This window comes from Sminthopsis crassicaudata, chromosome 5 (genome assembly GCF_048593235.1).
Source record: "Sminthopsis crassicaudata isolate SCR6 chromosome 5, ASM4859323v1, whole genome shotgun sequence".
Taxonomy (NCBI): domain Eukaryota; kingdom Metazoa; phylum Chordata; class Mammalia; order Dasyuromorphia; family Dasyuridae; genus Sminthopsis; species Sminthopsis crassicaudata.
The window spans coordinates 140,547,981-140,563,258 of record NC_133621.1 but is presented as its reverse complement, the minus strand read 5'-3'; the positions used below and the strand labels follow the sequence as shown (position 1 = coordinate 140,563,258).

Here is a 15,278-nt window from a genome sequence, read left to right as displayed (position 1 = left end):
AAAAGAAAAGAGTAATAATAGGTTGATATTGATGTAATAAAAAAGAGTAATAGGTTGATGCTAGACTCTTGGATTTACATATGCAAGGGATCTTAGAAATTATTTTGTCTAACTGAAATATAAATGAAATTAATCAGTGTCAAGAGATCTAGGTTGATTATGATTTTCATATTGCCTTTGTCTATGTTGTTTCAAGATCTAACACTGGAAACAAGAAAGCAATCTCCTATCTCCAAAAAAGGAAACTAGATTCCCAAGGTATTCTCATTTTATTGATGAGACAAAAGGAGGGCCACATTGTATAAGTAACTTGGCCCACGTTTACACTGGTAGTAACTACTAGGCCCGGTAAACTTCAAGGTATATATTTCAAAGTTGAAGAATGTTACTTTGATAGTTCCTCCTGAGAATTCCTGAATTCTAAAATTTTATCCATGACATGTTTTTCAAACATGGATGTTTTTCAAAAAACTAACTTGAATAGATGATCTCAAATAAAAAAGTTCATAATATATAGGGCATTTTCAAAAAAATAAAAGGCAGAAGGATGGAGCTTAGCTCTATCCTCCTAAAGTATCTCTGAGAAATATTCATTTAGTTTCTTATAAACATAAGCAGAGGAAATGACAGAGAACCATTACTTATAAAAATTATTATTTTGTTAAGCAAAAGTTGCCTTCCAAACTAATTTCACCTGGAGGTGATTTAGGAGTATTCTATTAATCAGAGTTCATCTTTGATAGTGATTTAAAAAAATTTCACTGGAAAACTTGGGGAAATTGCTAAAATGCCTTTTGTGAGAGAAATCTAATCAATAATGCCAAGAAAACAAGATATTAATCATAAAACAATAAAACAACTAATATAGCAAGTCAGAGAGAAATACAAATATATATAAGTGAAAGTTAACAAATTCTTGTTTTAATGCAGAGATAGATTGAAATAAAAAGCAAAAAAGAAGCCATTCAGTATTAATAATAACAACTTTAACAACTATATTGTGGTTTAAGATTTGTAAAGCTTTTTATATTTGATAACTCATTTGATCTTCATACCAACCCAGGGAGATTTATGCTATCATTAGTATCAGCATTGTTCAGGTGAAGAAAATAAAGCTCAGAGAGATTAAAATGACTTGCTCAGAGTCTCACAATTAGGAAATAACTGAGCTAGCTTGTGAATTCAACTCCCTGTCCCAGTCCAACACTTTCTCTGTTGTCCCAAGCAGCCCCAAATTATGATAATCAATAGAAGCATGGAGGTAAAAATAATTTGGAAAGCATGCTTGTAAGGTCGAGTTATAAATGTCTGATAGAATGTATAAACAATTTCTCCTTGTATAGGGAAAAATATACAAGGATATGTATATGAATTTTTATTAAGGATTCATTCGTTCAGTAATCCAACCTCAGAACTTTATAAGAGCAACGGCATCAAAAGACACAACTGATTCCCTTCTTAAAACTGCTACAAAGGGCCAAAGGAAGATAAAAGTCCCAGTGATAGGTACAATGGAAAAATATATGAAAGTACTATACTATTAAGTACTTTCTTAGAGAACAGAGCAGGGTTTAAGAGAACAAACAATTAACCATTTCCATTTTTTCTAGATAGACAGAAAATTCTATCCTTACTTACTTATAGAGAACATAAAGGACCAACCTTTGCAGGTCCTTCACTGTCTGCTGACTTTGAAGTTTTCTCAGACAGACCACCTCAAGGAAGAATCTTCAGCAAATATTGCTGCGTGGGAACAGTGTCTTAATACAGATTCCTATGAAAGAAGACACATAGAATAGGCTTAAAAGTCAATTTTAGTTAGTTGGTTAACATTATAAAAATTCTATTCCACTTGCCCAGTAAACTTGAAAAAAGGGGATTTAGATAACTATCAAATTCCATGAGTTAATTACATGCTATTATTGCATTAAGGAAACTGTGAGCATATCTCAAAGGAAACACAAGCAACAACAACAAGTTCCAGTAAATTACAAGATTGGAATGAATGAACTACTCCTAAATAATAATGTGCAATTTTACAGAGAGAGATCAAAAAGACAAAGGAAAAAGAATTCATCCAATTCTAGTTATATAGAGCATGCTTGATAATCTATCACATAAATACAAAAATCACTATAGGGAGTCATTTATAACCTAAAACAAGTCAAATACAATTAAGCCATGAACTTAAGACCAAGTCCAGTAATGTTAAAAGGAATCTGAAAATTTTTTTAAAAGTTAGGGGGAGGATTTACAGGGAGCTTTGAAGCAAAAGGTGAGAAATTCAAGGCACCTGGGAAGAAAGACTATTCTAAACAAACCATTGTTAGAAGTCTAAAGTAAAAAAATAATGAAATCTAAATTAGATGGATACAACTAATCAGAACCCATAATTAGACAGTATTTTTCCTTTCAATTCATGTTCATGAATAAGAGACAAATTATACAAAAACAATCTGAGAGTAAAGACTTATGTTAATAGATATAACAACAAAAATAATCTATGAGTTCCAGGGTTATACAACTCAGTATAAAAAAGCTGTTTGGAATAATGATGGCAAATCAAATCACATATATCCTTCTCCCAAATCAGTTTCTCTTCAAGATATTGTACTTACTAAGGCCCAGATGTATTTTAATAAAATATAAGGCTATTTTGAATAGCATGAATGAAAACCAAACTAGTTGTTTTTTTTTGTTTGTTTTTTTTGTTTGTTTGTTTTTGTTTTAAATTTCTGGTAATACCATTTAAGATTGCTAAGCCAAGCTTAAGAAGTTAGGATTTTCTTTACAAGCTACCATTTTCTTTAGGGTTATAAATGTATTTATGTGTTAATTATACAGGCCCTAGCACAAGACAATAAACATAACAGGCCCTCAATGAATAAATGTTGTAGGAATGAATCATAATGGGGGCTAGGAGAAGTCCTGAAGAAACTAGAAAAAATATCTTCATTTTTCTCACAGTGAAAATTTAAACTTACTTCATTTGCATTGTCTTAGAACATATTGTTGATTTCTAACTTTGCATAAACCTCTTTTTATTGAAAGCTTGGGTGGGTCCCTAGAATTTTATAAAAAGTATGATCTTAATTCTTTTAAAGTTCAATTTTCATTTGAAAAATGAAGTTTTAACATATTCAGGAGGAAAAATTATGTTAAATTTGGTATTATGCTCATAATCGAAGTCATAGATCAATGAGACTCATTCCTTTATAACATTTAAGTTAAAACGTACAATTGAAATATATAAACATCATTTACAAATTGTACAGGGAAAAATTAATAAACCATTTTTTGCTAACTGGTTTTTAGTCACCTTAGAGAAATGTTCCTTTTCCAATTTGTTGCTTCATTAGATTTAGATTATGTAAATTGTTTCTTTTCTTAGAATTGCTGCTGTATTTAATACACCAAGATCTAAATTACAAATATTTAACATATTTTAATTAAATAAGAGATAATCCAAACTTACTAATTGCTGAAATTTGTCATATTCTAATAATACTGTGACATTTATTATCTTTTATTATTAATTTTAATAATAAAAATATGGGTTTTAATTAATTTTCTAGGACCAAGTCTAAGTGATAATCAAAAGATATTCTCTTTTTGAAATCTTTACAAAACTTTTCATTGCTCTTGTAAGTCAAAGGAAGTGAAAATTGAATAGTTTCTCCTCTGTTCTATCAGCCCAAGCAAGATTAAGTAAAGGAGCCAGTGCATATATTTGGGAAATTAGATAAATTGTCTATGTTGTTCCTAATAGCTAATTTACTCCTGGAGTCTAAATTACCTTCCAAATACAAATAGCTACATAAACCAACACAGCCAGCTAATTCTTTTAAGGTATAAAGGACATTAATTTTTCTTGGATAAAAACAGAAAGTATGATTTTTTGGCATCGTGGGTAGAAAATTAGGCCATTGTTCTGAGTAGTAGTATGTTTTTATTACTAATAAAAATTATTTTATTATTAGTTGTATGAATATTATAGTAATAATAATCATTTGTGTGCAACACACTGAAAATTTACGTTCAAGAAATATATTGCAAATATCAAGCCAAGTAAACCTCATCATTCTCTGTGGCAGAAAAATTAAAGGAGTCAATCTTCTTAAGTCATTTATTTTTCTTTTGCCATAGAACAATTGGTCTCTAAAGGAGACTCTCAAGTGTTTTCTCAACTAAACTTTTAATAATTCTGTTGAAAGCTTTTTCTAATACTTTCTCTTGAATATGACTCAAATATCTGACCAACAAAAACATCAAGAAATTTTACTTTGTTCCTTCTTAGTTCAAACATATATTATGAAACACAGATATGATATTGGCTCACCTCAAAAATTCTTTCCATCAATCTTTAAGATAATTGTAAATGGCTTCTATCCATTGATAAATATTTTCATTATAAGTCTCATTGACACAAAGAATAATCTGATTATATATTCATTTGAATAAATTCTTAGAGTCCATGTTATTAGATCATTTTATAGGGAAAGAATGAAATTATTTTGGTACTTCTGGTAATTAAAGTTCTTGAAAAGAATCCAAAACTTCCAAGATGTTGTTTGGCAACTTTCATTTGAGTGTGAGCAAGAGCCCTGAAGAGCAGCTGTGTGTAGTGACTTCATTGTCTATATTCACTTTAAGATCATAGTTTAAAGATGGGGAGGAGTACTTTCAGTCAAGAGGGAACAAGGCCCCTGAGGATCAATATCATTTCTGGTTCCAAGGGACCAGGGATTCTAAGAAACACTATCACTTTTGGTTCCAAAGGAGTAGTAGCCCCAGGCAGCATTATCAATTACAGCAATAAAGGATTAGGGGCTCTTATTTAATAAGTACAAGAGAGCACACAGATGGTTCTCCCTTGATCATAGAACTTTGAACCAAAAACTTCCAACAGTCCCCTCCCCAAAACTTGATCTGAAAATAACAATGTTTTAAAAAAAAACCCTGATATTAGAGATAGTGTCTCCTCCTACTCCTATCCTCATGCAAGGAACAAAACAGAACATTAATGTAAAGTTCAAAATTAAGAAAAAGGCTGAAAAAATTAACAAACAGTAACAAAAAAGAAACTGATTGTAAAAAGTTACTATCATGACAGGGAAGTTTTAAGATACAATTCAGAACACAATGAAATCAAAAGATCTACAAGCAAAGCTTCAAGGAAAAAATGTGAATTGGACAAAAGCCCAGAAAGAATTCTGCAGATGATCAACTGTGAAAACCTGAGAAACTCCAATCAAGACAAAGAATCAAGCCAGATCCAATGGACTTATCATGAAAAATGCTGTCCATCTCCAGATAAAGAACTGATGAACTCTAAATGTAGATGGAAGCATACTTTTTAAAGCACACTATATTTTCTTTTACAACATGGTTAATAAGAAAATGTTTTCTATATATATAAAATCACATCAACATATATAATCAATATCAAATTACTGGACTTCTCAAGAAGGGGAGAGGGAATTTGGAACTAAATTTTTAAAATGATAGTTAAAAATTTTTCCTTGTAATTGGAAATGCTTAATGAAATAAATAAAAGTATATTTAAAAAGAAAAAGTCCAAGAGGGACTTATGTTTCAAAGAATTGTAATCTATTATGACTTTTGTCATGTTTTGTTATGTACTAATGTATATACATATAAATATATATGTAAATATGTACACATATATGCATATACATATATATAGGCATACATGTATATGTATATGATTGAAAAACATAAAAGATTGAAAGCTACATACATTATGCTGCTGTAATATTTCCTTCCCTAACATCCTTCTCTGAAGCCTGTCAAAGTATAGCTCTAACTTGAGTCTTCAAAAATTATTCAAAGGAAACACAAACTCCAAATGGTCCTTTGAGCTGGAAAGGACTTGCATAGGGGACAATTGGTTGCATTTTTTGTCATCTAAGAATCAACCTAAACTAGTTTCAATACCTAAATTTAGCGAGGTTGGCTACCAGGAAATGAATCTTTTTCAGCTATAGAAACTCTTGAAAAACACTTATGAAATCGAAGGCAAAGCAACTAGATTGCACAGTTGATAAACTGGCTCTGAAGTCTGGAAGACTTATTATTTAAGCTGTTTGATTTTGGGCAATGATCTCCCCAGCTCCTCCAAAAAGAAAAGAAATTGAAGATTCATCATTTGCAGAAATAGAAGGAACACAGAAGGTGTTGATGAAACTGAAGATTCTTTAAATATTATAGCTGAACACTGGCATAGTCCCTTCTTTGAGAAACTTTTAATGGGCTTGGGGTGGGGAAATAAATGAAAATCTAAAGAGAGGAATACTAAGAACAAAATCTTAGGGAATCCCTATATTTAAGGGATGGATATTGGAAGAGAAAGTGTTAAAGGAAACAAAAGGCTAGCCAGTGAGGTAAGAGCAGAACCAAATTAGTGGTGAACTCTGAAAAACAAGATAGCCATGGCCAATAATATCATATGCTACCAAGAGTTTTTTTTTTTTTTAAAGTACTTAGAAAAAGCTTAGGTAACCTTCAATTGAACAGTGTAAGCAAAACAATGAGGTAAAAGCCACATTGTCAAGGATAAAGAGTGACTTGATAGAGGAATGGAGGCAATGAGTATGGACTGCTTTTTAAAGAAAGTGGGCAGCAAAAGGAAATAGATGAATAGGATTGTGGTTTGCGAAAATAACTGGGTTATGGGAAGGCTCTTATTCTAAGATAAAAGAATTGTAAGTATATATATGAGCATAGGAGAGAGTGAAGAGGAAAAGATTTTTGTGGGAGAAAGATAAGAACATTTCAGGATTCTGAAGGATTTGGAAAGTGATGAAATAAAAGTAAAGGAGGAAGACACTACTATTTCTATGACAAGTATTCATTTGCTTTTTTAAAAAGCACTTAGCACCACTTAAAATAAACTGAAGTGTCAACTACTTTGAAAACAAAGCAGATGTCATATTACCACTGAATAAAAAGAATAAACAAAAACATGAACCCAACAGAAGGTGCCTTAGATTTTGAGAAACTTCCCTGCTTTGATGAGTCCAAAAGAGCATATGAATTAGTTTCCCTGAAAGTTTCAATTTGTTGATTTCATTATATTCTAGTTCAAGTTTCATTTATTAGTATTAATTAGTATTAATAGTTTTGAATCCTCTCAGATGATTGCCTAAACTTTGCCAAAGCCTATTTAACAAAGTCTCTATAAATGGATATTTTCCCATGTGTGGGCCATAATATAACTAATGGTCAATTTTTTCCATAAGAAAAATGACACAATTAAAGTTTTTTTTTTTCAAAAAAAGCAAAGAGTTTAGGAAATTTTCAGATTTTAATGTTAATTTTAAAATGCATATTTTTGGGGTTTTATGTAAGGTTATTATTATGTAAGGGAATTACTTTTTTCCTTTAAGTCTACGTTCTACAGTATACATAATCTTTTGGAGAGTTGATACCTGAATAATGGTCTCAATACAAAATTCATTGGCTATATCCAGACTGCTGATCAGTAAACTTGAGTAACTTCCTAGAAGAAAGTCTCCTGAAAATAGTATGGGAACACTTATTCCCATTTGGCTTTCTACTTTCTTTGACCTTGCCATATTCCACAAGAACATTTGTAACTTGGCAGTTATGTTCAGCAGCTAAATTATACCTAAGCAGAAGCACTGGTTGATTTCCCCCATCTCTATTTGATCTGAAAAACCTGAATTTTCCATGGAATGAATCAAACAGAATATCATAGTGGTATCTAGCCCTAGAACTGATCCAAAATGTACCACTGACTATTGGCTCACAAGATATTCTTTATATACAGAATTCATCCCCTTAGGATAGAAAGGAGAACAGCAGAGAGAACATTGACAGCTGCCATAAGAAATTAAATGATTTTCTTTTGCTTTGTATACGATCTTGATTTGCATAATTATAGGGCATGAAAGTAGACAGAAGAGAAGTAGCTATATCACTAGATATAACTTAAAAAGAACTTAAAACAACTTAAAAAGAAAATGATAAAATGTAAAGGTCATAGTAATTTCTATTCTCTTTTAAAAACCAAATATGTCTTCTAAAGGATTTATGTGCAAAAAAGTTAATTTGGATGGAGAAGAAGAAAGATTGAATTTTGAATCAAGTTTTGAAGGACATGCTGTTTTGTGACTTCCAAGTACATACTTGAATAACCAAGCATAATGTGATGCATAATCAAACATAAAAAAAAGCCCTCAAGACTAGAAGGGATCTTAGAAGTCATTTAATCCACTGATGCCTAAGCAGGGATTCCTTTGACAGCATCCTCCAAAATTGATCATCTAGACTCCATCTGAAGCTCTCTAGTGAAAGAGAATCCATCGCTTTGTGAATCAATCAACCAACATGTATTAAACTCCCATTATATGCTGGGCTCTATGCTAATCATCTATTTTCATTATTATTTCTACTTGATAAACAACTTTGCCTGGAACTGAGAGCAAATTTGCCTCCTCGTTGCCAATGGGACTTAAAACATTTGCTTTAATGAATAAATAAAGGTAATTCATTATTAACATTTTTGTTTCCATGTGAAATGGAATAAAACATATAAGGGACTAAAAACAGTCTTCTATTAAATAAGGCAACAACTTCCTTTGGAATGTTGTATAAAGTATTATTAGATTCCCCCTCCCCAAGATATAAGCCTTCCTAAAGATAAGCCAAAACATATACTTATATATTCAAATTTGGAGGTAAAGTAATTCCTACATTTGAACCAATAGTATAATATACAAAGAAAATAATTTTTATAAGTTGTATAAAAGTAAAAAAGTTCTTTCCTCAAAGCACTATAAATTTAAATTAATTCTATAAATATATACATACAAAATAAGAAGCAGTATAATCTAGCAGAAAGAGAATTGTCCTTTGGAGTTCAAGTTCTGACTACATACTGGCATTAAAACAATCATTTTACCTCTCACTGCTCAAGGGCAATTCTCTAAGATGCCACAGAACATACTGATCTTTGGATATATGGATTTCCTCAATGGTAATTTTCTATGCTATTTAGATAAGAAACCTGGACCCCTCTCCCAAAATATCCCAAAATATCATTCCCTATTAGTAGGGTCCAAAGCACTATATCTATCATTAATTTCTTATTAGAGAGACCCAAATTATATTTTGTTGTCTTTTTCATGTTATTGAAATAAACACTTTATATTAAGAATATAAGAAAAGATTTCATAGACAGTTGTAAACATCCTGCACTCTCATCCACAATTGACTTTCGGAGAAGCTTTATGCCATCCAGCATCTCTCCCTGGATTACAGTGACTTAATGATCTTTACTTCCAGTAGCAATGAAATACTCAGGACCTCCCTGTTATTAAGAGGAAATTAATATTCAGTCATTGCTCCACATGTCACTTTACTGTTATTAAGAAACCTTGAAAATAATTAGAGTTGGCTTTGATCCGATTCTGGAATAGCACCCAGCTGGACAGCAGCCACTAAGAGTGGGTTTTTATCACTCACAAGAGCAACAGAACTCTGAAAAGAAACACACATACACACCCCACCACTATTCAGGAAGAAAAGCTCTCCATGACTTAATATTCAAGATCAGAGCTGAGGTGGATGTTGCAGGGTTGTGACTGACTCTGGACAAAAATATTTAATGTACACAACAAACACTTCGGGCTTATGAACAAGACAAAAGGAAAGTGTGAGTAAGGATTTCAGAGTCAAACTAAAGGGATAACATTCTCTTTTATCAGAAAAATACAAGAAGGTAATTCAAACATACATTCAGGTTAACTTTCAGTATTTAAAAGGGTGCCACAGGAAAGAAAGGTAGCCAAGATAAATGACCAATAATTTCACTTCTGCTTGTGAAGGGCAGCATTGTAAAAAAACCACATTTTTACCATAAAGAAGGATTAAATGTGTTCTCATATAAAAATCAAAATAAGGTGAGATTGGTAACTTTAACTTAACATTTGGTAGTACTTTGAATGTTCTAAAGTTTGCTAATAAATTTAACGGTAAAAAATTCAATTTTAAGGCTATGTCTCATCAACTGATATTAGCATGGATCTTTAAGATTTTTTAAATTCTTTATTCATTTGGTAATCACAAAAAATATTGTGAGAGAGTGCAAATATTATTATACATCTGTTAAATGTGTATAATAATATTTGCACTCTCTCACAATATTTTGAACCTCAGGAAACTGAGGTTCAAAGATTTGTTATTTGTTCATGATCACATGACAGGTAGATTAGGGATTCAAATCCAGTTATTCCAAGTTCAGTGTTCTTTCTACAGCTTTATTGTTAGTCATGTTGGGATTTCTGGTCATCAGAAGCAACCTGGCAGGCAGGAAAGTCTGTCTCTTTCCATTATTCCATCTTGATAAACTTTAGGTTTAAGATGGGACACTTTTCACAAAATCAAGACAAGTGATAACTTTCCATGTTCTTCAAAGCATTTCTGTTCTGCTGCAATTAAAGTTTTACTTAATAATTAAAGATTTTAAAGATTTGACCCCATTCAATGAAAAAGGGTCGTGTAAATTATACTTAATTTACATATTGTTAATCACAAAATCCTAATTAGAAATATTTTGTGTCCAGGACAAATGTTATAAACTATGCCTAGAACAAAAAACACTTGAGATATCTTCTCAGGTAAGTTGGGAGAAGAGGAGTAATGGAGAGAAAAGACACATGTATACGTGTATGTATATGTATATGTATGTATATAGTGGGGGGTAAGAATACATGAGAGTCCCAGAGTATTGGGACATCAGCACAGTACTTTCTGGAGAGGTTATTGTAGAATATGGGTATAATCAGGAAGGAGCTCACATCAGTCTGTAATCTGATAGCTTCCTATTTTAATTAATTATTTGTGCTAAAGAGATCCTAGTAAAAGACAGGATGGTATAATGGAAAGAAAGCCAGCTTTGGAATCAAGATAACTAAGGTTCAGATCCTGCCTGTCACATTCTGATTATGGAATCTTAGGAAATTCACTTAATGTCCCAGAGCCACAAGCTCTTAAAACCTTAAGTTGTAGAATATTTTCTGATCTGTATAGATAGGGAATATTTCCTACCCCAATGAAGTCTCAGATTCAGAAGAAAAAAACATATGCTAAGTTCTATTGTTTTATCACTGGTGGACTATAAATGCTGTCACTACATGATACTCTCCAAATTTGATACTCTGAGACAAAGACCTGGTCTCCTGGAAATGTGATACTTGATTTGATCATGATTCTGGAAAAGGGCAGGGGATGCAGAAAGGTGAGATGTACCCATATAGGAGTAAGGCTGTAGAGGAAATGGCTGACACTCAGTAGTGAATTAAAACACAGCTGGCACTTTTCCTAAAATAGTGGTCCTATCAAGTGAACAGGAGCCTAAGGCAGGAAGCTTGGAGTGGGGCAGGAAATAGGAGAGTATAAAGTGGCTAGTGAGGATATATAGTGGTGGCTAAAAAGTTGGGAGGGAAATTATACTAGATATATGCTTAGATGCAAAAATGGAGGACAGAGAAACATAGCAAAAAGTACTAACTAAACTACGGGCAAAAACAAAAGACATCAAAGAATAGAGAGTTCAAAGAAGACTGTTCTCATAAAGAAAAGGATAAAAAGTTGGAATCTGATGCAGTGGACAGTATATTCTTGAGCAGGTAAGTAACATGATATAAAAAGGTTGTTAAGTAATGCTTGTTAATTAACTAATTCTTCCATATCCAGGTTTCACTTTATAAAAGGAAGCAAAACCTTTCATGTTTTCATGACTCATATGTGGTTGGTTGATCTAAGTAAGAACTTGAAATACATTTATGCAATTAGTGAGTAATATCATTAAATAAAAAACTTGGCTATATAGATGGTCAATTCTTTAAGAAAAAATTAAATTTTAATGAAGGCCAAAAACACAAGATACAGAAACAAAGCTGTAATATGTATGAGCTTGGGAGAAATAAAGAGTAGATTGAAAAATATTCATTCTATCAGGATCTTCTCTAATATTTCTACTCCAGAAATACCTGAAATGTTTTACTAAATTCTTCAGAAGCACTTTCTATCTTTTCTAATCTTTTTTTCTTTTGCCCTAAGACTTGAAACTATTCTATCCTAAAAAACATATATGGGACAAAAGACTTACAAGTTTACAACCACTTTAATCTGGACATAATTACTACTGACATTTTGGATGACAAATTGGAATCAGATACAACCTTCCTCCTCCAATGTCATTGTAGGGACAACACCTAAAAGCAACATAATTGGTTATTTTTTTAGTGTCACCAGGATATAGATATAGGGTTGTAAGATCTTTGAGGGCCGGGTTTATGTTGCATACATTTCTATCTCAAATGATTAGCATGATGTCTGGCACAGGATAGATGCCATATACTGTCATGATTGACTAAAAGATGGGGAGGAACCAAAGGCTAAATCACAAATGTGGCAAAAAACAAAAACAAAACTAATGACCTGTCAGACCTACATTGCTCAGGTTGGCAAGAACATTGCATCACAGTAGGTTGGACATTTCATAATTCTCAACTGGGGAGAGAAGAATGAGTTATTTTTCTACTTTTTATATTTAGTTCCTTGCTACTTTGGGAAAGAAACCAAAACAAAATCCTCCTTCGCTAGCTACATTCCTTGCCAGGAACACTATTACACTTCTTTAATGAACTTTTTGAGAAAACGAATTTCAAGCTAATATAAGTAAGAGTCTGTGCTCTTAGAAAACAGGGAGGGAAGAAATAAAAGCAAGAGAGAAACTAAATGAAAGTGTAGGTCCCTGTAAAGTAGCAACATCCTATTAATTACTAATACCATTCATAATTATGAAAAGCTCTTGGTTAGTCTTATTAAATAATTGAATCTTACATCACTTTAGCTTTGGTTTTCAATAGCACCCACCATTCTGTACCATTGAAATGAGGTTTATGTTTTATAAGGCATCCTTTCCTTTTTAAAGTTATGCTCCATTTCTTTCTCTGGAAAATTAATTGAGAAAATTACAGACTTCTCTGGAGAAGAATCCTACCTCCAAATTCAACCTTTCAGGTATTGTCATTGTCATTAAGGATCATTTATTTAAAAACTCCCAAATTCACCCAGAGGGATAAGTGATGGTCTCTACTTATTCCATACAAATATTTAGTCATCAATGGAATCATCAATTAAATTAGCTTCTGCTGCTTAAAAGGCTTTTGGCTACTGTCATCATTAGCTAATCTATGCCTATAGCAAAAAATAAATAAATAAAAATAAAAAAGAGGCAAACATTTTATACTAAGCTACATAAACACATATCCATTCCAACATTGACTCCCTTAATAGCCATTGAATGTCTGAGTAGCTAAGTGGAGTGGTAAATGGGGGGCTGGGCCTGGAGTCAGGAAAACTCATCTTTCTGAGTGAAAATTTGGCCTCAGATATTTACTATCTGTGTGACCCTGGGCAAATCACTTAACCTTTTTTCCCAGATGGAATAATTCAAAAATCATAAAGCTGCAATGGTGGAGTTCGAGGGACAGCAAGGCACAAAGCTCCTTTAGTTATTGAGATATTAATGTCCAACTTTGTTACACTGTAAGTGTTCTCAACTCAAGTTAAATGCCTATCCCTTCTTGATGCCATACAAAAAACTGCTCTCAAATCTTTGAGTTCTAGAAACAATTTGTATAATTTTTTATTTTTCCAAATACATGCAAAGAGTTTTCAACATTCACTTTTGCAAAACCCTGTGTTCCAAGTTTTCCCCCCTCCTCCTCCCTTCCACCCTCCCCTAGATAACAACCAATCAGATATAGATTAAACATGTTCTATTCTTCTAAACATATTTCCATATTTGTCATGCTGCACAAGAAAAATCAGATCAAAAGGAGGAAAAACCAAGTAAACAAACAACAACAACAACCACCACAAAGATGGAAATACTATTCTTTGATCCACATTCAATCTCCATAGTTCTCTCTCTGGATGTGGATGGTTCTTTCCATGACAAATGTATGGGTATTACCTTGAATCACAAGATCTCAAATTTAATAGAATTGACATAATTATAGCAATACAAAAATTTGGTTGGAGATAGCAGGTACTATCACCTTACAATGCCCCTGATCATATACAGAAAAGTGATAGAAACTTCAACTTAAGACTTGCAGACCAAGTGAAAACTTTAAATTATACTAAAGGGATTTTTTAAAGTCCTTTCCAGCTTCAAATCTATGATCCTACATAATAATTCTGCTCCTGACAGAACCCATATCATATATTCTATTTCTTTTGCAGTACCTACAAAGTTGCTTAAATTCAGTACTTTTCATTTATTAAGCAAATTCATTCACTAAAATAATTACATCTGAGTTACAATGAGAAGCAACAGAGTACTTACAAATCTCAAAACATATTTGGAAAGCAAATCTCTGGAAAGCCAAATACAAATCTACATGAAGCACAGAGGAGAGGGGACTCTCCAGGGACACCAGTGATCTTTAATGACCTCAGTATGGCCACATATATTGATGAGGCCTTATGTTTTATGAGGAATATGGCAAAGGACTCCATCTGGATATTAGCAATATGATATTTTCATCACTCTTTGGGTCGATATCAGTTTTAATTCCTTAAAAATTGAGGAGTTCCATGTTCCAGCCATATGGCTTCACTAAAAGAATAAGAGATTAAAAACTAGGAACTGGACCTGTGATTTCATTGACATAGGAATAATAGTCTTCCCCTTTGAATTACATATTTATTTTATATATATTTGAGATTTATTTACATATATAAATGGATTCAGGAAGTTCTGGGATCAAGGCCTATCAATGACATTTATTGACTGAGGATTACTATGAGAAAAATCACTTCACTCTATTACTTTTGTGCAGGTTAGGTGGCAGATCCAGGACATATTGGAACACTTTCAGTAAGTCCCAAGGAAGCAGGGAACCTGATTGCAATTCCATGGCCAAGAGAAGTACTAGTACTTGCAGTTGTAGAGAATCAAGGCCATTTCTTAGATAAACAGTTTATTTAAAGACCAGAGCAAGACCAAGAAAGAGTCACCATGACTCTCCCCAGATTACAGTACCTTGCAAGTACCAAAAAGTTGCAGATTCTCAGAACAAGTTATGAAAAAGCAGCATGATAAAGGCTGATACTTGGAACAGTGCCTTCTCACCTCCATATGAACAGAACCCAACTTAAACATAAAATTTGAAGTCAAAAAATAGGCTGGGAAAATAAGCAAACAAAAAGAGCAC

At 32.5% G+C, this 15,278-nt stretch overlaps 1 protein-coding gene across 22 annotated transcripts in view; it reads right to left on the bottom strand.

Annotated features, from left to right (window-relative positions):
- Positions 1-15,278, bottom strand: part of NRCAM (neuronal cell adhesion molecule) — a 321,288-nt gene that overhangs the window by 236,734 nt on the left and 69,276 nt on the right. For 21 of the 22 annotated variants that reach the window (XM_074268305.1, XM_074268307.1, XM_074268309.1 and 18 more), the window contains exon 2: positions 1,639-1,774. The gene's annotated coding sequence lies outside the window, so the exon portion shown is untranslated. The remainder of the gene's footprint in view (positions 1-1,638; positions 1,775-15,278) is intronic. The other variant, XM_074268306.1, reaches the window with a different exon arrangement.